The 25,013-nt window shown below is 46.0% G+C and overlaps 1 protein-coding gene across 1 annotated transcript in view; it reads left to right on the top strand.

Moving 5' to 3' along the window:
• LOC126298247 (glutamate receptor ionotropic, kainate 2-like) overlaps positions 1-25,013 on the top strand; it is a 415,381-nt gene that overhangs the window by 354,199 nt on the left and 36,169 nt on the right. The gene's annotated exons all lie outside the window — the stretch shown is intronic.

Here is a 25,013-nt window from a genome sequence, read left to right as displayed (position 1 = left end):
CGTTGCGGGCATGTGGTGCCGTAAAAAAGGTGTTTAAGTGGAGCAGACACTGTCGGGGGACAACCCTAGCGAAAACATGGGCTGCAAATGGAGAAATCCATTGAGATAACCGATTTTGACAAGGAACAGATTGTTATTACGCAGAACCTGTAAACGTGTTCGGAGGCTTGTCTGCTCGGTAAAGTAGGATAGATGGTGGTCTGGGGCATCTCTGCCGAAGGTGCACAATGCTGGTGCACGGACAAGTGTTTCGGAGCACACCGTTCATCGTCGAACATAGAGATGCGCAGTAGACCATCCCTACGTGTTCACATGTCGACCCAACGACATCGTCAATTACGACTGCAGTGGGCATGGGACCATCGGGAGTCGATAGCTGATCAATGGAAACGTGTCGGCTCTTCAGATGTAAACATTTTTGCTACACTGGGTCGATGTCCGTTTCCACAAACGCCGCCGTCGAGGTGAACGGCACCTCGAAGCGTGCAGCGCTCCACGGACGCAGGCTGGTGGGAGCAGTATTATACTATGGGAGACATGTCCTGCGCTTGCATGGGACCTGTAGTACTAATCGAAGACACGCTGACAGCTGCGAAACACTTGCTTCGCTTCATGCTTGATGTCTTCCCTGACGGCGACATCGTCTTTCAGCAGTATAACTGTCCGTGTCTCGGAGCCAGAACCGTGCTACAGTGGTTTGAGGAGCTTTATTGTGAACTCACGTTGATGACTTGGCGACCAAATTCGCCTGATTTAAATCCTATGGAACCCATTTAGGTCGCTGTCGGGTGCCATCTCCGTGTGCGCAAATTAGCGGCCCGTTATTTACGCGACTGTGAGTTGACATCTAATGCCACAAACCTACTAACAAACTGTCGGATCCCTGATATGCAGAATCAGTGATGTATTCCGTTCCAAAGACGGACAAACAAGCTATTAACCAGGGCCGGCCGGGCAGCGGAGCTGTTCTAGGCGCTACAGTCTGGGACCGCGCGACCGCTACGGTCGCAGGTTCGAATCCTGCCTCGGGCATGGATGTGTGTGATGTCCTTAGGTTTGTTAGGTTTAAGTAGTTCTAAGTTCTAGGGGACTGATGACCTCAGAAGTTAAGTCCGATAGTGCTCAGAGCCATTTGAACCATAATGAGCAGGTGGTCATAATGTTTTGACTCATCCGTGTAACTTCCGCCATTTCTTTTGCGCCGATTACTGCATCATCGATCCTTTAATTTCATTCTACTGTTTTAACAGATATCATAACTTGTCATTTGTTTTCCTGTTTTCTTCCAAGTAAAAACCATATCTTAAGAGAATGGTATATTTTATTCAAGCTAACTAATAGCCATCTGCTTCATGTGAGTAATTCCGCAAGTCTGCATTAGTGTCAATCTCCTTTTCCGAGCTGTTCCTATATCTCTACTCGTTCTCTATTCACGCTACGTAAATACAATTGTCATTGTTGTACTGCTGCCTCGTTTTTCTACTTATTCAGGTTTTCTTTTTGTAACTTCATTATAACCTTTTTTATCCAAGTATTGATTACTCCTTTTGCTTATTATATTATTTCCTACTGTCCTCCACTTTTACATGATTTTAATAACGTACCGGGAGGTTATAATTAAAGTTCGGCTACTCACCGACGTCCAATGTGGGCTGTAATCGTTGCATGGCAACGAAACTCGTTTGATATCCTAATGCGTTAGTGCGCAACCGATTTATGCTAGAAAAAAATTAGTTCCAATTTTTACGTCTTTATTGCATTCAGGGCACCCGATTTGCACCTGGATCCAAAACTGGAACTCATTTTTTCCAGCGGAAATCGGTTCTGCTTAAATGCATTAGAATATCTACCAAGTTTCACTGCCTTACGATAATTGCAGCCCACACTGGACCTGTGTGAGTAGCTCCGCATTAATTATAACGCCCCGGTACAAGGACTCTCTCAGATTTCTGACGCCTTTTTTAAGTTCAATACTTTCTCTATTAACGCTCTAATACTCTAACTCAGCCTGTTGATTATTCGATGGGAACGGAAAGGTTTTAGAGTGGTTCCGACAAACGGATCGTATTTGGAAACAGCTATGAACGGACACCTGTCTGGGCACCTCGATTTGTACACTCCTGGAAATGGAAAAAAGAACACATTGACACCGGTGTGTCAGACCCACCATACTTGCTCCGGACACTGCGAGAGGCCTGTACAAGCAATGATCACACCCACGACACAGCGGACACACCAGGAACCGCGGTGTTGGCCGTCGAATGGCGCTAGCTGCGAAGCATTTGTGCACCGCCGCCGTCAGTGTCAGCCAGTTTGCCGTGGAATACGGAGCTCCATCGCAGTCTTTAACACTGGTAGCATGCTGCGACAGCGTGGACGTGAACCGTATGTGCAGTTGACGGACTTTGAGCGAGGGCGTATAGTGGGCATGCGGGAGGCCGGGTGGACGTACCGCCGAATTGCTCAACACGTGGGGCGTGAGGTCTCCACAGTACATCGATGTTGTCGCCAGTGGTCGGCGGAAGGTGCACGTGCCCGTTGACCTGGGACCGGACTGCAGTGACGCACGGATGCACGCCGAGACCGTAGGATCCTACGCAGTGGCGTAGGGGACCGCACCGCCACTTGCCAGCAAATTAGGGACACTGTAGCTCCTGGGGTATCGGCGAGGACCATTCGCAACCGTCTCCATGAAGCTGGGCTACGGTCCCGCACACCGTTACGCCGTCTTCCGCTCACGCCCCAACATCGTGCAGCCCGCCTCCAGTGGTGTCGCGACAGGCGTGAATGGAGGGACGAATGGAGACGTGTCGTCTTCAGCGATGAGAGTCGCTTCTGCCTTGGTGCCAATGATGGTCGTATGGGTGTTTGGCGCCGTGCAGATGAGCGCCACAATCAGGACTGCATACGACGGAGGTACACAGGACCAACACCCGGCATCATGGTGTGGGGAGCGATCTCCTACACTGGCCGTACACCTCTGGTGATCGTCGAGGGGACACTGAATAGTGCACGGTACATCCAAACCGTCATCGAACCCATCGTTCTACCATTCCTAGACCGGCAAGGGAACTTGCTGTTTTCCAACAGGACAATGCACGTCCGCATGTATCCCGTGCCACCCAACGTGCTCTAGAAGGTGTAAGTAAACTACCCTGGCCAGCAAGATCTCCGGATCTGTCACCCATTGAGCATGTTTGGGACTGGATGAAGCGTCGTCTCACGCGGTCTGCACGTCCAGCACGAACGCTGGTCCAACTGAGGCGCCAGGTGGAAATGGCATGGCAAGCCGTTCCACAGGACTACATCCAGCATCTCTACGATCGTCTCCATGGGAGAATAGCAGGCTGCACTGCTGCGAAAGGTGGATATACACTGTACTACTTCCGACATTGTGCATGCTCTGTTGCCTGTGTCTACGTGCCTGTGGTTCTGTCAGTGTGATCATGTGATGTATCTGACCCCAGGAATGTGTCAATAAAGTTTCCCCTTCCTGGGACAGTGAATTGACGGTGTTCTTATTTCAATTTCCAGGAGTGTATATTCTGTAGCTTCCCTCAATTTTTTAAGCGTAATTGCAAGATGATTTCTTCCGCAAAGTATGGATGTTACCTTTCCATTTCTACGTAACCTACTGTTAGCTGCTCAAGACCTCGATGCCAGGAAAAGTCAAATAGTGACTAAAATGTCACCAATACAAACACACCAAGTAAACAACTCTACACAACAAGGACACAACATCAAATCTCAACAGATAAGTTAGTACACATTGACATATGGAAACAAACTTATACCTAATTGATAACACCCTTAAGTAACAAGAAATAAACCTAGCCTACCAAAGTAATTACTTAATAGAGAAAGGTTTAAAGAAGGATGATGATACTGGCGTATATAAACAAATCTGGCATTTACCTGCTTCAGTGTAACAGTTTTGATGCTCTATACTTAGGATCGACCAGTGAAATATTTGACATGAGATATAAAGAGCATAAAAGGGCGTGGAAATATGGCACCAGCCATCCAAGATTCTCACAGCACCTCTGACAAGAAAACCACTGCCCTACCACAACACACATTAAAATAATAAATAGAGTAACAAATAACACTACAAGAAAACTTCAAAATCCATAAGGAAATCACAGATACGAAACACATAATAAATGACGAAACATACTTTATCAACCACACACACACACACATACACACACACACACACACACACACACACACACACACACACACACACACACACACACACACACTAAAAAAGCTGAATAAAACCACACTCTCACTCACGTACTCAGTCACACAAGTTAGAACATATCAAGCCACCCCATATACCTTATTTTTCTTAACAGTATGTAATATACAACACTAAAAAATTAACACACACCCTTAGGAATACCAGACCCATCAAGAACGACAAAATCAAAACAGAAGACGATCACACCCCACAACATAAGAAAAGGAGACGAAATGTAAGTGGACCAAATCTTGAAGACGAAAAAATATACCTCGTCTGTGTAGTGCAGTGTACTAAGTTATATCATCTACACTCCTGGAAATGGAAAAAAGAACACATTGACACCGGTGTGTCAGACCCACCATACTTGCTCCGGACACTGCGAGAGGGCTGTACAAGCAATGATCACACGCACGGCACAGCGGACACACCAGGAACCGCGGTGTTGGCCGTCGAATGGCCCTAGCTGCGCAGCATTTGTGCACCGCCGCCGTCAGTGTCAGCCAGTCTGCCGTGGCATACGGAGCTCCATCGCAGTCTTTAACACTGGTAGCATGCCGCGACAGCGTCGACGTGAACCGTATGTGCAGTTGACGGACTTTGAGCGAGGGCGTATAGTGGGCATGCGGGAGGCCGGGTGGACGTACCGCCGAATTGCTCAACACGTGGGGCGTGAGGTCTCCACAGTACATTGATGTTGTCGCCAGTGGTCGGCGGAAGGTGCACGTGCCCGTCGACCTGGGACCGGACCGCAGCGACGCAAGGATGCACGCCAAGACCGTAGGATCGTACGCAGTGCCGTAGGGGACCGCACCGCCACTTGCCAGCAAATTAGGTCCACTGTTGCCCCTGGGGTATCGGCGAGGACCATTCGCAACCGTCTCCATGAAGCTGGGTTACGGTCCCGCACACCGTTAGGCCGTCTTCCGCTCACGCCCCAACTACGTGCAGCCCACCTCCAGTGGTGTCGCGACAGGCGTGAATGGAGGGACGAATGGAGACGTGTCGTCTTCAGCGATGAGAGTCGCTTCTGCCTTGGTGCCAATGATGGTCGTATGCGTGTTTGGCGCCGTGCAGGTGAGCGCCACAATCAGGACTGCATACGACCGAGGCACACAGGGCCAACACCCGGCATCATGGTGTGAGGAGCGATCTCCTACACTAGCCGTACACCTCTGGTGATCGTCGAGGGGACACTGAATAGTGCACGGTACATCCAAACCGTCATCGAACCCATCGTTCTACCGTTCCTAGACCGGCAAGGGAACTTGCTGTTCCAACAGGACAATGCACGTCCGCATGTATCCCGTGCCACCCAACGTGCTCTAGAAAGTGTGAGTCAACTACCCTGGCCAGCAAGATCTCCGGATCTGTCCCCCATTGAGCATGTTTGGGACTGGATGAAGCGTCGTCTCACGCGGTCTGCACGTCCAGCACGAACGCTGGTCCAACTGAGGCGCCAGGTGGAAATGGCATGGCAAGCCGTTCCACAGGACTACATCCAGCATCTCTACGATCGTCTCCATGGGAGAATAGCAGCTTGCATTGGTGCGAAAGGTGGATATATACTGTACTATTGCCGACATTGTGCATGCTCTGTTGCCTGTGTCTATGTGCCTGTGGTTCTGTCAGTGTGATCATGTGATGTATCTGAACCCACGAATGTGTCAATAAAGTTTCCCCTTCCTGGGACAATGAATTCACGGTGTTCTTATTTCAATTTCCAGGAGTGTATGTGTAGAAGCACGATAGGAATGAAGTAGGTAACAAGATAAAAACGTGAGTAGCGATAGTAATTTAATACTGTTTAATAACAGTAGTTGAAAACATGAGGACTGTTTACGATCTTACCAAATAGATATGTAAGAAAAACAACCTTGTCACATTGACCACTGAAGATGCTTTAAAATAATGCGAAATGCGTATGGTCTAATTAAGACTCAGTCGCTAAAACCGGATATAACCTACACTGATCGGCCCGAACATTATGACCATAGCCGGTATGTCCACCTTCCGCACGGATAACAGCAGCGAGGCGTCGTGGCATGGAAGCAATGAGGCACCATATCTGCACACGCAAGTCACCTAATCCCCATAAATTCCGAGAAGGGGGGTGATGAGCTCAGACGACGCGCTCAGTCACGTCTTAGTGGTGTCTGATTGGCTTCAAATCTGGCGAGGTGGGGGGCTAGCACATCATGTGGCAGGTGGCAGTTGACGCTAAATAACGAAAAGTGTGAGGTGATCCACATGTTCCAAAAGAAATCCGTTGGAATTCGATTACTCGATAAATAGTACAATTCTCAAGGCTGTCAATTCAACTAAGTACCTGGGTGTTAAAATTACGAACAACTTCAGTTGGAAAGACCGCATAGATAATATTGTGGGGAAGGCGAGCCAAAGGTTGCGTTTCATTGGCAGGGCACTTAGAAGATGCAACAAGTCCACTAAAGAGACAGCTTACACTACACTCGTTCGTCCTCTGTTACAATATTGCTGCGCGATGTGGGATCCTTACCAGGTGGGATTGTCGGAGGACATCGAAAGGGTGCAAAAAAGGGCAGCTCGTTTTGTATTATCAAGTAATAGGGGAGAGAGTGTGGCAGATATGATACTCGAATTGGGATGGAAGTCATTACAGCAAAAATGTTTTTCGTCGTGGCGAAATCTTTTTACGAAATTTCAGTCACCAACTTTCTCTTCCGAATGCGAAAATATTTTGTTGAGCCCAACCTACATAGGTAGGAATGAGCATCAAAATAAAGTAAGAGAAATCAGAGCTCGAACAGAAAGGTTTAGGTGTTCGTTTTTCCCGTTAGGGAGTGGAATAGTAGAGAGCTAGTATGATTGTGGTTCGATGAACCCTCTGCCAAGCACTTAAATGTGAATTGCAGTCATGTAGATGTAGATGTAGAATTGGAACTCGCCGCTGTGTCCCTCGAATTACTCCATTACACTCCCGGTCTTGTGACATGGCGCATTATCTTGTTCAAAATGCCACTTCCGTCGGAAACATGATCGTCAAGAAGTGGTGTACGTGGTCCGCAATCAGTGAACAATACTCCTTGACCGTCATGGTACTTTCTACGAGCTACACTGGACCTACGGATACCCACTTAAATCTGTCCCAGAGCACAACGGAGCTGCCGCCAGCTTGTCTCTCTCCCACAGTACAAGTGTCAAGAAGCTGTTCCCCTGAAAGAAGACACTGTAACGTCCTCCCATCGGCATGACAAAGGAGATATCTGGATTCATGAGACCATGGAACGCTCTTCCACTGGTCCAACGTCCAGCGCTTATGGTCACCTGCCCATTTTAGCCGTAGTTGCAGATGCCGTGGTGTTAACATTGCCACGTTTGCGGAGGCCCATCGTTAGGAGTGTTCGGTACGCAGTGCGATCATACACACTTGTACTCTGCGCAGCATTAAAGTCTGAAGTTACACTCCTGGAAATGGAAAAAAGAACACATTGACACCGGTGTGTCAGACCCACCATACTTGCTCCGGACACTGCGAGAGGGCTGTACAAGCAATGATCATACGCACGGCACAGCGGACACACCAGGAACCGCGGTGTTGGCCGTCGAATGGCGCTAGCTGCGCAGCATTTGTGCACTGCCGCCGTCAGTGTCAGCCAGTTTGCCGTGGCATACGGAGCTCCATCGCAATCTTTAACACTGGTAGCATGCCGCGACGGCGTGGACGTGAACCGTATGTGCAGTTGACGGACTTTGAGCGAGGGCGTATAGTGAGCATGCGGGAGGCCGGGTGGACGTACCGCCGAATTGCTCAACACGTGGGGCGTGAGGTCTCCACAGTACATCGATGTTGTCGCCAGTGGTCGGCGGAAGATACACGTGCCCGTCGACGTAGGACCGGACCACAGCGACGCACGGATGCACGCCAAGACCGTAGGATCCTACGCAGTGCCGTAGGGGACCACACCGCCACTTCCCAGCAAATTACGGACACTGTTGCTCCTGGGGTATCGGCGAGGACCATTCGCAACCGTCTCCATGAAGATGGGCTACGGTCCCGCACACCGTTACGCCGTCTTCCGCTCACGCCCCAACATCGTGCAGCCCGCCTCCAGTGGTGTCGCGACAGGCGTGAATGGAGGGACGAATGGAGATGTGTCGTCTTCAGCGATGAGAGTCGCTTCTGCCTTGGTGCCGATGATGGTCGTATACGTGTTTGGCGCCGTGCAGGTGAGCACCACAATCAGGACTGCATACGACCGAGGCACACAGGGCAAACACCCGGCATCATGGTGTGGGGAGCGATCACCTACACTGGCCGTACACCTCTGGTGATCGTCGAGGGGACACTGAATAGTGCACGGTACATCCAAACCGTCATCGAACCCATCGTTCTACCATTCCTAGACCGGCAAGGGAACTTGCTGTTCCAACAGGACAATGCACGTCCGCATGTATCCCGTGCCACCCAACGTGCTCTAGAAGGTATAAGTCAGCTACCCTGGGCAGCAAGATCTCCGGATCTGTCCCCTATTGAGCATGTTTGGGACTGGATGAAGCGTCGTCTCACGCGGTCTGCACGTCCAGCACGAACGCTGGTCCAACTGAGGCGCCAGGTGGAAATGGCATGGCAAGCCGTTCCACAGGACTACATCCAGCATCTCTACGATCGTCTCCATGGGAGAATAGCAGGCTGCATTGCTGCGAAAGGTGGATATACACTGTACTACTTCCGACATTGTGCATGCTCTGTTGCCTGTGTCTATGTGCCTGTGGTTCTGTCAGTGTGAACATGTGATGTATCTGACCCCAGGAATGTGTCAATAAAGTTTCCCCTTCCTGGGACAATGAATTCACGGTGTTCTTATTTCAATTTCCAGGAGTGTAGTTCCGCCACAGTTCGCCGCCTGCCCTGTTTTACAAGTTCGCCCAACCGACGACGTCCGACATTTGTAACGAGGAGTGGTCGCCCAACCCCACGACGTCTGGACGTGATTTCACCTTGGTGTCGCCACGTGTTGAAGACACTCACCGTAGCACTCCTAGAACACCCGACACGTCGTGCAGTTTCAGAGATGCTCGTTCCGAGCCTCTGGGCGATACCAACCTACCCTCCGTCAAACTCAGATCGACCACGCGCCTTCCCCATTCTACACGCGGACAGCACGCTCACTGATACTACACGCACTGTGCTTATGTCATTCTTCGCCAGGTGACGCTGCTGTCGCCTGGACAGGTTGCGATCGATAGTAGGTCGGTGGTCATAAGGTTCTGGCTGATTAGTGTACAGTCTGCACAGAAGGTTTTTTTTGACGATTCTCCATTCTGGCTAAAGTGAAGTATATCGTCATAATGTCACTCTGTCTTCTCAACTGACCATCCGATTGGCATACGATGTGTTGTTCCATGAATTATATTGCGGACTTAATTTTCTTAGTCTGCTGAATTCAGTTTGGTGTGTTCATTGATTTATTTGCTAGGTGCAAGACTGCAGTGCATGCAATGGCACCCAGTGCAAAGAAGCGCATTTGGTAGTAAAGACTGATGAACATACATGAACAGTACGTGATTATATAAAAAGGAAAGACACCATTACGCACTTCAGCGTGATTTAGTAAAAAAAAAAAATAGTAATAATTCGACACTCCTCTAAACAATTAGTTTCAAAAGTTTGTTGTTACCTGGCCTAAAACACTTTCAGGTCGTTTTGTCTAGATATATTTCATATGGCACAGCTGTCTTGTATATGGTAGTGCGCATGTCTGTCGACTAGACATTACCAGTCTTTAGAGCACTCTGGGCTACGTCTTAATTGACGGTCATTGCGCGAGCGAGAGATGGACAATCGCTACTTGCTGGCACGATCAACAAGATAAGTAGAAGGAGAAGCGGGAACTGTCCTTATTGTAGACTGAAGTAGATCACGTGATGTAGCGTCGCCAAATCGCGCAGTCAGTCATGTCTGTTTTTCCATTGCGCCATCGCACTCATACGAATAGCTACAATTAAAATACGTGCAGTACACAGTGTGTCCTGAGTAACTGGGTCACTCGAGCGATACGTCCGATAGGCGCGATGAAAGACAAACTGGTTTGTTTTTTCATCGCTTGGTCATTGGGCACGTATACAATGAGTAACTAGAATTCCATGATTTCTTAATAGCATTTAATTCTAGAAGAACGCTCGCTCCAGTTGTGTGAGATAATAGACATGAAAACAATAAAAATCGTCTCTAATAAGACCAGGAGAGGGAGGCAGTTGTGCGAAACTTGAAGAAAAAAAGTATCTACATTGAAAAGAATTTATTTGAACTACTGTTATTTATTACAAACATTTTCTACCTTAACGAAATAATATTCACTTTTGAAGCACGCCAACAAATGTCATTCATATACCAGTGAAGAAATAAGCAGAGGAGTTCTCTCTTGCAATAATAGCGGCACTAGTTGTCCGATTGTTTCCTCTTGATGGTATAACATTTGTAAACATCTGAGGCTGGTTTATAGTTCCTAGTGTTGTTAAAGAGCTGTATTTTTCTAATATAATACACTCCTGAAAATGGAAAAAAAAACACATTGACACCGGTGTGTCAGACCCACCATACTTGCTCCGGACACTGCGAGAGGGCTGTACAAGCAATGATCACACGCACGGCACAGCGGACACACCAGGAACCGCGGTGTTGGCCGTCGAATGGCGCTAGCTGCGCAGCATTTGTGCACTGCCGCCGTCAGTGTCAGCAAGTTTGCCGTGGCGTACGGAGCTCCATCGCAATCTTTAACACTGGTAGCATGCCGCGACAGCGTGGACGTGAACCGTATGTGCAGTTGACGGACTTTGAGCGAGGGCGTATAGTGAGCATGCGGGAGGCCGGGTGGACGTACCGCCGAATTGCTCAACACGTGGGGCGTGAGGTCTCCACAGTACATCGATGTTGTCGCCAGTGGTCGGCGGAAGATACACGTGCCCGTCGACATAGGACCGGACCACAGCGACGCACGGATGCACGCCAAGACCGTAGGATCCTACGCAGTGCCGTAGGGGACCACACCGCCACTTCCCAGCAAATTACGGACACTGTTGCTCCTGGGGTATCGGCGAGGACCATTCGCAACCGTCTCCATGAAGATGGGCTACGGTCCCGCACACCGTTACGCCGTCTTCCGCTCACGCCCCAACATCGTGCAGCCCGCCTCCAGTGGTGTCGCGACAGGCGTGAATGGAGGGACGAATGGAGATGTGTCGTCTTCAGCGATGAGAGTCGCTTCTGCCTTGGTGCCAATGATGGTCGTATGCGTGTTTGGCGCCGTGCAGGTGAGCGCCACAATCAGGACTGCATACGACCGAGGCACACAGGGCAAACACCCGGCATCATGGTGTGGGGAGCGATCATCTACACTGGCCGTACACCTCTGGTGATCGTCTAGGGGACACTGAATAGTGCACGGTACATCCAAACCGTCATCGAACCCATCGTTCTACCATTCCTAGACCGGCAAGGGAACTTGCTGTTCCAACAGGACAATACACGTCCGCATGTATCCCGTGCCACCCAACGTGCTCTAGAAGGTGTAAGTCAGCTACCCTGGCCAGCAAGATCTCCGGATCTGTCCCCTATTGAGCATGTTTGGGACTGGATGAAGCGTCGTCTCACGCGGTCTGCACGTCCAGCACGCACGCTGGTCCAACTGAGGCGCCAGGTGGAAATGGCATGGCAAGCCGTTCCACCGGACTACATCCAGCATCTCTACGATCGTCTACATGGGAGAATAGCAGCCTGCATTGCTGCGAAAGGTGGATATACACTGTACTACTTCCGACATTGTGCATGCTCTGTTGCCTGTGTCTATGTGCCTGTGGTTCTGTCAGTGTGAACATGTGATGTATCTGACCCCAGGAATGTGTCAATAAAGTTTCCCCTTCCTGGGACAATGAATTCACGGTGTTCTTATTTCAATTTCCAGGAGTGTATTATGCAAAAGGAAAACTCTCCGAAAGATTTTTACTGCGTTGCCAACGGTTCTTTCTACATGGCCTTCAGCAGAATCTGAAATTTGGCAGAAGTTATAAAGCCAGTGCATTCTACTGAGACTCCTGACATAGATAATTCCTGGTTGAATAACGATCAAGCTGTGTTGCCTTATCACTGTCCCTGCGGGTAAAGTCGCATTAGGAAGGTAGTTAAGTCAAATGCTTCATTCGCCAAAAATACGTAAGGTGCAACAACGTCAGAAATTTGTAACTGTTGTTGCGATGGCTACTACAGTCTGCCAGCGACAAGTTCTTTGAGAAAATTAATGTTGCTGTGTATCCACTATCGTTGTCTTTTCCATAACAACCTACATAAATAACTCGAAATTTTTAATTTCAGTCAGAAAAAGTATTTGTAGTTGCTGTACATGCTACCAGATATAGGTGGCTTTTTCAAACTAACATGCTTTTCATCAAGATCTCCACAGTAAGATGAAACTTTTTACTTTTTCCAAATATAAGTAAGCAATTTCAAAGGCTTTTCATCTAACATCTTCCAAATAGATTGACAAACTTTTACGAGAATGCTTTCTACAGCTGTTAGTGAAACCCTGACAGTGAGTTGAAACTGCCGGAAAGCCGAACCGGTAGATAGGTACTAGAGGAGTAAGGCAAAGGATAAAACCTTTAGCAATATAAAACGCTATACAAATTATAAAGTTAGTATTGAGAGCCTAAGAGGCAAGTTACTAACAGTCGTCTCTTTTATTTCAAAATAAACAGTTAAAAGAAGATGGAAACATTTGAGAGATGTCTTCGAAAAGATACAAATATTTCATCTGGAACTGAAATCAGGCTAACACCAGTAATTATACAGGATAATGGACAGGTTCCAAGACGTCAGTAACTAGAGTCGTGATCTCTAATAGAAGCTAACATGCACAAGGCTAAAGCTATAATTTTGAGCTAATAAGAACTCAGCTGGAAACTGAGGAGATTCTTGGGTGGCTAAAGATAAGAACTCGGTTTAACACGTTCATGACGACGTGTACCACTGGTGGATGACCGTCGACTCTTCCAGTTATACTACGAGCAGTACAACAAAGTATCTTAGCCAGGCGCAACAAACAACTGAACATAATTTTGTGCCACCCTTCATGAGAGAGCTTTCTGAACAAATGACATATTACATAATTTGTGGTTAATTTAATATAAAACGTTTTGATGTGATCTCTTGTTGTTTTTAAAAAATGGACTTACACCTATTTCAAAATAAAAAGTCAGTATATTAACGTAGTAGCCTAGGACGTTAGAATACGACGACTACCCTGTGTCGACAAACAGGAAAAGCAGCGTCGCCAGATGAAGGAAAGCTTGAATATGCCCCACAGCGAAAAACAGAATTCTCATTGCCGGGGTGGACATGTTAATATGGCAAGGAAAGAACATTGGGTTTAACGTCCCATTGACACCGAGGTCATTAGAGACGGAGGACAAGCTCGGATTGTGTTAAGGATGGGGAAAGAAATCGGCCGTGCCCTTTGGAAGGAAACGTCCCGGCATTTGAAGAAATCACGAAAAACCTAAATCTGGATGGCCGGACGGGGCTTTGAACCGTCATCCCCCCGAATAAGAGTCCAATGAGCTAACCACTGCACCACGTCATTCGCTTAATATGACAAGTTTTAATACGAGAGTTGGAACTTTAATAGTGGCAAATATTTATTTACGGCTTGTACAAAATAGTTACGTGTTTTAAAGTTTTACTGACCTTCAAAGTAGTCACCAGCATTGTGTATAACCTGTTACCAGCGATGTGGAAGTCGTAGGATACTCTTAGCAGTGCCAGTTGTGTTGACTCTTCGAGCTGGTCCTAGGTTGTGTTCCGAAAAGGAACAGCATAGAGACAGAAGTGATGCCACTTTCTGCAGGACCTGAACATCATCTTGCAGGACAGTGCTCAAGCACGTACAGTGCAAGTTGTTACTGATTTGTTTGACTGATGGGACTGCTAAGTGCTATACCACCTACTGCACTCCCCTGAGTTAAGCACTCGATTTCTAAACTGAAGGAAACACTTCACGGCATTCGCTTCAGAAGTGCTACAAATTCGTCGGGCAATAGACAGCGTTGCTCGAACTTTCAACACAACTGGCACTACTAAGAGTATCCTACGACTTCCACATCGCTGGCAACGGGTTATACACAATGCTGGTGACTACTTTGAAGGCCAGTAAAACTTTGAAACACGTATCTATTTTGTACGAGCTCTAAATAAATAGTTGCCACTATTAAAGTTCCAACCCTCGTATATCAGACAATGATTACATCGGAGTTCAGTTAGTTGGTCGACGACTAAGTTAAGATTGGAACAACTGCTATCTATACTCAGTAGAGCCGCGCGGGATTAGCCGAGCGGTCGAAGGCGCTATAGCCATGGACTGTGCGTCTGGTCCCGGCGGAGGTTGGAGTCCTCCCTCGGGCATGGGTGTGTGTGTTTGTCCTTGGGATAATTTTGGTTCAGTAGTGTGTAACCTTAGGTACTGATGACCTTAGGAATTGTGTCCCATAAGATTTCACACACATCTGAACATACTGAGTAGACTTCTGAAATGCAAAAGCAAGACATGACGGCATCGTAGCATTGGCCTTATCTCACAGGCTCTCACTGCCTGTTAACTCGCCCCCGGTAGTCATAAGTTTGATATCCTTAGTGAACTGCACAATTCTCTACTACACATGCAAGAGATATAGACAGGAAAGAGCTGATTCACACATAATAAAGATTTAGAACAGTATATTCGAGTATCCATATGCTGATTGTGCCATGATTTTTACTCGAAAATCGATCTGAAGACAAGCTGTAACAACATTCTCCGATAACTGTACTAATGGTAGCAAGTAATAAGTGACTTACACAGGGGTTGGCCAAAATATACACAACTGGCCATTAAAATTGCTACAGCACGACGATGACGTGCTACAGACGCAAAAATTAACCGACACGAAGAAGATGCTGTGATATGCGAATGAATAGCTTTTCAGAGCTTTAACACTAGGTGGGCGCCGGTGGCGACACCTACAACGTACTGACACGAGGAAAGTTTCCAACCGATTTCTCATACAAAAACATCAGTTGACCGGCGTTGCCTGATAAAACGTTGTAGTGATGCCTCGTGTAAGGAGGAGAAATGCGTAACATTACGTTTCCGACTTTGATAAAGGTCGGATTGTAGCCTATCGCGATTGCAGTTTATCATATCGCGACATAGCTGCTCGCGTTGGCCGAGATCCAATGACTGTTAGCAGAATATGGAATCGGTGGGTTCAGGAGGGTAATATGGAACGCCGTGCTGGGTCCCAACGTCCTCGTATCACTAGCAGTCGAGATGACAGGCATCTTATCCGCATGGCTGTAATGGATCGTGCAGCCACGTCTCGATCCCTGTGTCAACAGATGGGGACTTTTGCAAGACAACAACCATCTGCACGAACAGTTCGACGACGTTTTCAGCAGCGTGGACTATCAGCTCGGAGACCATGGCTGCGGTTACCCTTGACGTTGCATCATACACAGGAGCGCCTGCAATTGTGTACTCAACGACGAACTTGGGTGCACGAATGGCAAAACGTCATTCTTTAGGATGAATAAGGTTATGTTTACAGCATCATGATGGTCGCATCCATGTTTGGAGACATCGCGGTGAACGCACATTAGAAACGTCTGTACGTCATCGCTTTATTGGCGTATCACCCGACGTGATGGTATGGGGTGCCATTGGTTTCACGTCGCGATCACCCGTTGTTCGCATTGACGGCAGTTTGAACAGTGGACGTTACATTCCAGATGTTTTACGACCCGTGGCTGCACTCTTTATTCAGATAGTGAAGGGAGACGAAAATTTAATAGTAATGGGTGACTGGAATTCGAGTGTAGGAAAAGGGAGAGAAGGAAACATAGTAGGTGAATATGGATTGGGGCTAAGAAATGAAAGAGGAAGCCGCCTAGTAGAATTTTGTACAGAGCACTCTTTATTCGAGCCCTGCGAAACCGTACATTTCAGCAGGATAATGAGAAAGAAAACTGGCGTTCTTCGGATCGGAGCGTGGAATGTCAGATCCCTTAATCTGGCAGGTAGGTTAGAAAATTTAAAAAGGGAAATGGATAGGTTGAAGTTAGATATAGTGGGAATTAGTGAAGTTCGGTGGCAGGAGGAACAAGACTTCTGGTCAGGTGATTACAGGGTTATAAATACAAAATCAAATAGGGGTAATGCAGGAGTAGGTTTAATAATGAATAGGAAAATAGAAATGCGGCTAAGCTACTACAAACAGCATAGTGAACGCATTATTGTGGCCAAGATAGATACGAAGCCCACACCTACTACAGTAGTACAAGTTTATATGCCAACTAGCTCTGCAGATGACGAAGAAATTGAAGAAATGTACGATGAAATAAAAGAAATTATTCAGATAGTGAAGGGAGACGAAAATTTAATAGTAATGGGTGACTGGAATTCGAGTGTAGGAAAAGGGAGAGAAGGAAACATAGTAGGTGAATATGGATTGGGGATAAGAAATGAAAGAGGAAGCCGCCTAGTAGAATTTTGTACAGAGCACAACTTAGTCATAGGTAACACTTGGTTTAAGAATCATGAAAGAAGGTTGTATACGTGGAAGAACCCTGGAGATACTAAAAGGTATCAGATAGATTATATAATGGTAAGACAGAGATTTAGGAACCAGGTTTTAAATTGTAAGACATTTCCAGGGGCAGATGTGGACTCTGACCACAATCTATTGTTTATGACCTGTAGATTAAAACTGAAGAAACTGCAAAAATGTGGGAAATTAAGGAGATGGGACCTGGATAAACTGAAAGAACCAGAGGTTGTACAGAGTTTCAGGGAGAGCATAAGGGAACAATTGACAGGAATAGGGGAAAGAAATACAGTAGAAGAAGAATGGGTAGCTCTGAGGGATGAAGTAGTGAAGGCAGCAGAGGATAAAGTAGGTAAAAAGACGAGGGCTGCTAGAAATCCTTGGGTAACAGAAGAAATATTGAATTTAATTGATGAAAGGAGAAAATATAAAAATGCAGTAAATGAAGCAGGCAAAAAGGAATACAAACGTCTCAAAAATGAGATCGAGAGGAAGTGCAAAATGGCTAAACAGGGATGGCTAGAGGATAAATGTAAGGATGTAGAGGCTTATCTCACTAGGGGTAAGATAGATACTGCCTACAGGAAAATTAAAGAGACCTTTGGAGAGAAGAGAACCACGTGTATGAATATCAAGAGCTCAGATGGCAACCCAGTTCTAAGCAAAGAAGGGAAGGCAGAAAGGTGGAAGGAGTATATAGAAGGTTTATACAAGGGTGATGTACTTGAGGACAATATTATGGAAATGGAAGAGGATGTAGATGAAGACGAAATGGGTGATACGATATTGTGTGAAGAGTTTGACAGAGCACTGAAAGACCTGAGTCGGAACAAGGCCCCCGGAGTAGACAACATTCCATTAGAACTTCTGACGGCCTTGGGAGAGCCAGTCATGACAAAACTCTACCAGCTGGTGAGCAAGATGTATGAGACAGGCCAAATACCCTCAGACTTCAAGAAGAATATAATAATTCCAATCCCAAAGAAAGCAGGTGCTGACAGATGTGAAAATTACCGAACTATCAGTTTAATAAGTCACAGCTGCAAAATACTAACGCGAATTCTTTACAGACGAATGGAAAAACTGGTAGATGCGGACCTCGGGGAGGATCAGTTTGGATTCCGTCGAAATGTTGGAACACGTGAGGCAATACTGATCTTACGACTTATCTTAGAAGAAAGATTAAGAAAAGGCAAACCTACGTTTCTAGCATTTGTAGACTTAGAGAAAGCTTTTGACAATGTTGACTGGAATACTCTTTTTCAAATTCTAAAGGTGGCAGGGGTAAAATACAGGGAGCGAAAGGCTATTTACAATTTGTACAGAAACCAGATGGCAGTCATAAGAGTCGAGGGGCATGAAAGGGAAGCAGTGGTTGGGAAAGGAGTGAGACAGGGTTGTAGCCTCTCCCCGATGTTATTCAATCTGTATATTGAGCAAGCAGTAAAGGAAACAAAAGAAAAATTTGGAGTAGGTATTAAAATTCATGGAGACGAAGTAAAAACTTTGAGGTTCGCCGATGACATTGTAATTCTGTCAGAGACGGCAAAGGACTTGGAAGAGCAGTTGAACGGAATGGACAGTGTCTTGAAAGGAGGATATAAGATGAACATCAACAAAAGTAAAACGAGGATAATGGAATGTAGTCCAATTAAATCGGGTGATGCTGAGGGAATTAGATTAGGAAATGAGACACTTAAAGTAGTAAAGGAGTTTTGCTATTTAGGAAGTAAAATAACTGATGATGGTCGAAGTAGAGAGGATATAAAATGCAGACTGGCAATGGCAAGGAAAGCGTTTCTGAAGAAGAGAAATTTGTTAACATCGAATATAGATTTAAGTGTCAGGAAGTCATTTCTGAAAATATTTGTTTGGAGTGTAGCCATGTATGGAAGTGAAACATGGACGATAACTAGTTTGGACAAGAAGAGAATAGAAGCTTTCGAAATGTGGTGCTACAGAAGAATACTGAAGATAAGGTGGATAGATCACGTAACTAATGAGGAGGTATTGAATAGGATTGGGGAGAAGAGAAGTTTGTGGCACAACTTGACTAGAAGAAGGGATCGGTTGGTAGGACATATTTTGAGGCATCAAGGGATCACAAATTTAGCATTGGAGGGCAGTGTGGAGGGTAAAAATCGTAGAGGGAGACCGAGAGATGAGTACACTAAGCAGATTCAGAAGGATGTAGGTTGCAGTAGGTACTGGGAGATGAAGAAGCTTGCACAGGATAGAGTAGCATGGAGAGCTGCATCAAACCAGTCTCAGGACTGAAGACCACAACAACAACAATGCACGACCGCATGTTGCAGGTCCTGTACGGGCCTTTATGGATACAGAAAATGTTCGTTTGCTGCCCTGGCCAGACATAATCCAGATCCCTCACCAAATGAAAACGTCTGGTCAATGGTGGCCGAGCAACTGGCTCGTCACAATATGCCTTTCACTACTCCTGATGAACTGTGGTGTCGTGTTGAAGCTGCACGGGGACGCCAGCCAAGCTCTTTTTACTGAATTCCCAGGCGTATCAAGGCCGTTATTAGGGCCGGGGGTGGTTGTTCTGGGTACTGATTTCTCAGGATCTATGCACCAAAATTGTGTGAAAATGAAATCACATGTCAGTTCTGGTATAATATATTTGTCCAATGAATACCAGTTTATCATCTGCATATCTTGGTGTAGCAATTTTAATGGCCTGAAGTGTATCTTAGAGTTACTTTGAAAAGGAGACTGCCGATTTCCTTCCTCATCTCTACGCTATCCTCACCTTAAGCTCTGATTCTAAAGTCCTCGTCGTCAATGAGAAGTTTAAGGCGAAACTTGCGTCTTTTCATTACTCATTTTTTTGTCATTCTAAGACGTCAGCTAGCATTTCTGGAAGTCTTTATTCATTACAGCATTGTCTTTAACCACTTATGAACATATCTCACGTAAGCTCTGTGATACATGACAATTTTCTTATTGCCTTTACTTGCTAAGGAGGGTTATCGTATTTAGTTTATTCCCTCCGTTAAAGGTTACACGCACAGAAGGTTCGCTAAATGCAGGTTGTGGTAAGTGGTAAGACAATGGAGTGACATTCGGGAGAACGGGAGTTCAGATCCCTGCCAGCCATCTAGATTTTGGTTTTCCGTGTTTCCCTAAATCGGATAATGCAAACGTCGGGCGCATTTCCGGGTCAAAGTAAACGATTTTAAGTTTTTATGTAGTTTCTTCTTAGTTCTAGCATCGTCTATGAAATTATCTGTTGGTATGTAAAAGAAAATAGTACACACTTTCAGAGGTTTCCAAGTCACTCAGGATTTATTGTTGCAATAGTGAGCATTGAGTGAATGAATACATTTACAGATCAATAGCACAAGCGATCCTGAGACTAGTTTGATGCAGCTCTCCATGCTACTCTATCCTGTGCAAGTTTCTTCATCTCCCAGTACCTACTGCAGCCTACATCCTTCTGAATCTGCTTAGTGTATTCATCTCTTGGTCTCCCTCTACGATTTTTACCCTCCACGCTACCCTCCAGTACTACATTGGTGATCCCTTGATGACTCAGAACATGTCCTACAAACCGATCCCTTCTTCTAGTCAAGTGGTGCCACAAAATCCTCTTCTCCCCAATTCTATTCAATACCTCCTCGTTAGTTATGTGATCTACCCATCTAATCTTCAGCACTCTTCTGTAGCACCACATTTCGAAAGCTTCTATTCTCTTCTTGTACAAACTATTTATTGTCTAAACTATTTCTTGTCTAAACTATTTAAACTTACGTATATCTCTTCCATACATAGCTACACTACATACAAATACTATCAGAAACGACTTCCTGACACTTAAATCAATACTCGATGTTAACAAATTTCTCTTCTTCAAAAACGCTTTCCTTGCCATTGCCAGTCTACATTTTATACCCTCTCTACTACGACCATCATCAGTTATTTTGCTCCCCAAATAGCAAAACTCCTTTCCTACTTTAAGTGTCTCATTTCCTAATCTAATTCCCTCAGCATCACGTGACTTAATTCGACTACATTCCATTATCCTCGTTTTGCTTTTGTTGATGTTCATCTTATATCCTCCTTTCAAGACACTATCCATTCCGTTCAACTGCTTTTCCAAGCCCTTTCCTGTCTCTGACTGAATTACGTCATCGGCGAACTTCCATGGATTTTAATACCTACGCCGAACTTTTCTTTTGTTTCCTTTACTGCTTGCTCCTTATGCAGATTGAACAGCATCGGGGAGAGGCTACAACCCTGTCTCACTCCCTTCCCAACCACTGCTTCCCTTTCATGCCCCTCGACTCTTATAAACTGACATCTGCTTTCTGTACAAATTGTAAATAGCCTTTCGCTCCCTCTATTTTACCCCTGCCACCTTCAGAATTTGAAAGAGAGTATTCCAGTCAACATTGTGTAAAGCTATCTCTAAGTCTACATATGCTAGAAACGTAGGTTTGGCTTTCCTTAATCTTTCTTGTAAAATAAGTCGTAGGGTTAGTATTGCCTCACGTTGTCCATCATTTCTACGGAATCCAAACTGATGCCGGCTGCTGGTGGCCGAGCGGTTGTAGGCCATTCAGTCTGGAACCGCGCAACCGATACGGTCGCAGGTTCGAATCCTGCCTCGGGCATGGATGTGTGTGATGTCCTTAGGTTAGTTAGGTTTAAGTAGTTCTAAGTTCTAGGGGACGGATGACCTGAGATGTTAAGTCCCATAGTGCTCAGAACCTTTAGAACCATTTTTTTCCAAACTGATCTTCCCCGAGGTCGGCTTTTACCAGTTTTTCCATTCGTCTGTAAAGAATTCGCGTTAGTATTTTGCAGCTGTGACATACTTTTTTCTTTTCTCTTCGTAAACTGATAAGTCGGTAATTTTCACATCTGTCAGCACCTGGTTTCTTTGGAATTGGAATTATTATATTCTTCTTGAAGTCTGAGGGAATTTTGCCAGTCTCATACATCTTGCTCTCCAGATGGTAGAGTTTTGTCAGGACTGGCTCTCCCAAGGCTGTTAGTGGTTCTAATGGAATGTTGTCTACTCCCGGGGCCTTGTTTCGACTTAGGTCTTTCAGTGCTCTGTCAAATTCTTCACGCAGTATCATATCTCCCATTTCATCTTCATCTACCTCCTCTTCCACGTCCATAATATTGTCCTACAGAACATCGCCCCTGTATAGACTCTCTATATACTCCTTCCTCCTTTCTGCTTTCCCTTCTTTTCTTAGAACTGGGTTTCTATCTGAGCTGTTGATATTCATGCAAGTGGTTCTCTTTTCTCCAAAGGTCTCTCTAATTTTACTGTAGGCAGTATCTATCTTGCCCTTAGTGATATACGCCTCTACATCCTTACATTTGTCCTCTAGTCATCCCTGCTTAGCCATTTTGCACTTTTTGTCGATCTCATTTTTGAGACGTTTGTATTCCTTTTTGCCTGCTTCACTTACTGCATTTTTGTATTTTCTCCTTTCATCAATTAAATTCAGTATCTCTTCTGTTACCCAAGGATTTCTACTAGCCCTCGTCTTTTTACCTACTTGATCCTCTGTTGCCTTCACTATTACATTCCTCAAAGCTACCCATTCTTCTCTACAGTATTTTTCCCCCATTCCTGTCAATTGTTCTCTTATGCTCTCCCTTAAACTCTGTACAACCATTATATAATCTATGTGAAACCTTCTAGTATCTCCAGGGTTCTTCCATGTATACTAACTTCTTTCATGATCCTTGAACCAAATGTTAATATGATTAAGTTATGCTCTGTGCAAAATTCTACCAGGCGGCTTGCTCTTTCATTTCTTAGCCCCAATCCATATTCACCTACTACAGTTTCTTCTCTTCCTTTTCCTACTCTCGAATTCCAGTCATCCATGACTATTAAGTTTTCGTCTCCCTTCACTACCTGAATAATTTCTTTTATCTCATCACACATTTCATTAATTTCTTCACTAGTTGGCATATAACTTGTACTACTGTAGTAGGCATGGGCTTCGTGTCTATCTTGGCCACTATAATACGTTCACTATGCTGTTTGTAGTAGCTTACCCGCACTCCTATTTTTTTATTCATTATTAAACCTAATCCTACATTAGCCCTATTTGATTTTGTATTTATAACCCCGTATTCCCCTGACCAAAAGTCTTGTTCCTCCTGCCACCGAACTTCACTAATTCCCACTATATCTAACTTTAAACTATCCATTTCCCTTCTTAAATTTTCTAACCTACCTGCCCGAATAAGGAATCTGACATTCCACGCTCCGATCCGTAGAACACCAGTTTTCTTTCTCCTGATAACAACTCTCTCCTGAGTAGTCCCCGCCCGTAGATCCGAATGGGGGACTATTTTACCTCCGGAGTATTTTACGCAAGAGGACGCCATAACCATTTAATAATAAAGTAAAGCTGCATGCCCCCGGGAAAAATTACGGCTATAGTTTCCCCTTGCTTTCAGCCGTTCGCAGTACCGTAACAGCAAGGCCGTTTTGGTTAGTGTTACAGGGCCAGATCAGTCAATCATCCAGACTGTTGCCCCTGCAACTACTGGAAAGGCTGCTGCCCCTCTTCAGGAACCACACGTTTGTCTGGCCTCTCAACAGATACCCCTCCGTTGTGGTTGCACCTACAGTACGGCTATCTGTGTCGTCGAGGCACGCAAACCTCCCCACCAACGGCAATGTCCATGGTTCATGAGGGGGGGACCAGGTATCTACCCATGCTAAAACGAATGTGGTGTAGCCTTCACGGGCGGCAACGCCGGCGCTGACTCTGGCATACATCGATTGTGGAGATGGTGAATACCACCCTGGGACACGTTATGCCACTCCTGTTCGATCTGTTGGCGTAATTCTATAAGAGTTGTTGTGTGACGAGTCGAAAGAGTTACTTCTCGTCCCATCATATCCCACATGTGCCAGGGAAGTTACAGAACACGCTGAATTTCACTGGCAGTGTGTGGGCCAGCATTATCCTGTAGCAACAATACATCACCTCCTTGTGGCAAGAACGCCAAGAGAAAAAGTCCAACAACATCCTATATGTACCGAGCGCTGGTTAGCGTCCCTTCCAGAAATACCAAAGGTGAACGAGTGTGTAGCTTAGCGCACTCCAGACCACAAGGTCTGGGGTGAGATCATTGTGTCTCGGACGAACGCGCTCTACAAGACATCGTTCACCAGGACAACGTCATACACGCAAGCGACCATCACATGCGTGCAGGCAGAATCTGCTTTCATGGCTGAAGACTACGGCGCGCCGCCGTTCCATCTTCCTAGTGATCCTCTAATGGCACCAGTCACTTGGTGCACGTCGATGCAGTTACGTGAGTGGAAGACTGGCTAGAGGTGTAATTCCCCTTAGTTTCACTTCTAGTAACTGGTTCGCAACAGCTCGTGTTGACACGTCTGGGTTCACAAGCCCTCTTATCTGTGCTGTAGTAGATCTACGATCTGCCACTGCCGTCGTTACAATAAGGCGATCCTGGCTGGCGTCTGTGCTGCGTGGACGTCTAGAACCTCGTCTACGGGTGTGAGAATATTCAGGTGACCACTGATACCAGCATCTCTGCACAACTGACACAGCACGTCCAATTTGTGTGGCAGTTCTCCGAAAGGACTGTCCTACCACTCGGAAGGAAACAATTTGACTCTGTTCAAACAAGCTCAGGTGGCTGCAGGAAGCACGAGTGCTTCTCCGTGGCATGGTTACCTGTTTGTTTCACTCGTTTGCACCACACTGAGCCTTCTGACTCTGAGCATTCCCTATTAAAGGGTAGACACAGATAGCGCTCTGGTAGCTAAGCTATTCCGATACGTGTTGGTGGCCGATATTGAAACCATTACCAGCACATCTACTTTTCCCCAGGTGGCATGTGCCGTTATCGGATCAAAATCGTCGTCGTCCTTCTAGGTGTGCTAATTTTTTTCCGTTTGTTGTTGTTGTGGTCTTCCGTCCAGAGACTGGTTTGATGCAGCTCTCCATGCTACTCTATCCTGTGCAAGCTTCTTCATCTCCCAGTACCTACTGCAACCTCCATGCTTCTGAATCTGTTTCGTGTATTCATCTCTTGGTCTCCCTCTACAATTTTTATCCTCCACGCTGGCCTCCAATACTAAATTGGTGATCCCTTGATGCCTCAGAATATGCCCTACCAACCG

This window comes from Schistocerca gregaria, chromosome X (assembly GCF_023897955.1).
Source record: "Schistocerca gregaria isolate iqSchGreg1 chromosome X, iqSchGreg1.2, whole genome shotgun sequence".
NCBI classification, from domain to species: Eukaryota; Metazoa; Arthropoda; class Insecta; order Orthoptera; family Acrididae; genus Schistocerca; species Schistocerca gregaria.
Note: the sequence above shows the minus strand (reverse complement) of the source record. Positions and strands in the feature narration are given on the sequence as shown.